The following is a 1,260-nucleotide window of genomic DNA, read 5'->3' on the forward strand; positions in this document are numbered from 1 at the left end:
AGTATAGTGGGCCCTTGATATGTAGTGGAGTTGGATTCAGGACTTTGCATGGATACCAGATCCATGGAAGTTGAAGTCACAGAAAATATAATGGCATAGTAAAATGGAGTCTCCTGTATAAAATAGTAAAATCACAGTTTGGTTTTCTTGGTTTTGGTTTTGTGAATATATATATATATATATATATATATATATATATATATATATATTACATTACAAGCTGTGGGCATATAGGTGGCTGGAGTAAGTCTCTATATGGAGCTGTATGGTATATTAAATCTGAGCACATGTGGTAGCAGAAAAACCAGGCATAGGCACTAGGAACCTGTATTGTTAAAGCTTATGCTCTCAATAAGAAGTGCTATGGCTGATAACAAAGGAGGTAGAACCATGTGCTCATCTTATGTCTTAGGCTGTTCCAGCTAAGGCAAAAAGGCTCTGGCCCTAATGGAGACAAGGATGGAGGAAGAAAAGTCATCATGTTGGCTTATGGCTAGCCCCTTTCCTTGTTGAATTAGTTTCCAGGCATCTTCTCTGTCCTGGAAAAAGGAGAGTGGGTGAGCAGAAACAGCACAACTCAAACTTCATGGGCTAACAGTAATAAAATGAACACCAGAAAAAGTTAACCAGTATCTCTTGTAAATCTGAGCCCCTAGACCTCTTGCTGTGGGGGCTCTCCCCTCCTTTATTTGCCCCATCAAGGGAGGCTGCCTGGGCAGTAGCTTCTTCCAAGCAGTGAGGAAACTGCTCTTAAGTTAGCAGTGACTGAAGACCATTTGTAACTATGGGTAGATAGCTGCATATGGCCTGTAGTGTAGCCCTGATACTCACAGGGCACTTTGTTTTATTTATGTTTGAGACAGCCCCAACTTCAAGCTGGGGTTTACAGCTTAGCCCTTTTAATCTCTTGCATAGGTAGCTGGGAAGGGCAGAGGGGCTGCTGTGAGACATGGCTCTACATTTACCTGAGGTATGTCTGTCCTGAGAAAGGATAATCTCTGATGGAAAGGAGAGGCCAAGCGCTCAAGCTGTTCTCTCAAGAGTGCCATAGTTTGGGGCAGCCAAACACAATTGGGGGTGAAGGGAACTCTCCACCCATGATATCCACAAGTGGTTTTCTCCTTTTTTTGTTGTAATTTTTGGCGAGGGAACACAGGAGGATTTGTATCCATTTGCTCTCTCATAGAATCCTTGGGTTGGAAGAGACCCCAAGGGCCATCCAGTCCAACCATGCAGGAACTCTCAATAAAAGCATACCCG

This window comes from Sceloporus undulatus, chromosome 1 (assembly GCF_019175285.1).
Source record: "Sceloporus undulatus isolate JIND9_A2432 ecotype Alabama chromosome 1, SceUnd_v1.1, whole genome shotgun sequence".
Lineage (NCBI taxonomy): Eukaryota > Metazoa > Chordata > Lepidosauria > Squamata > Phrynosomatidae > Sceloporus > Sceloporus undulatus.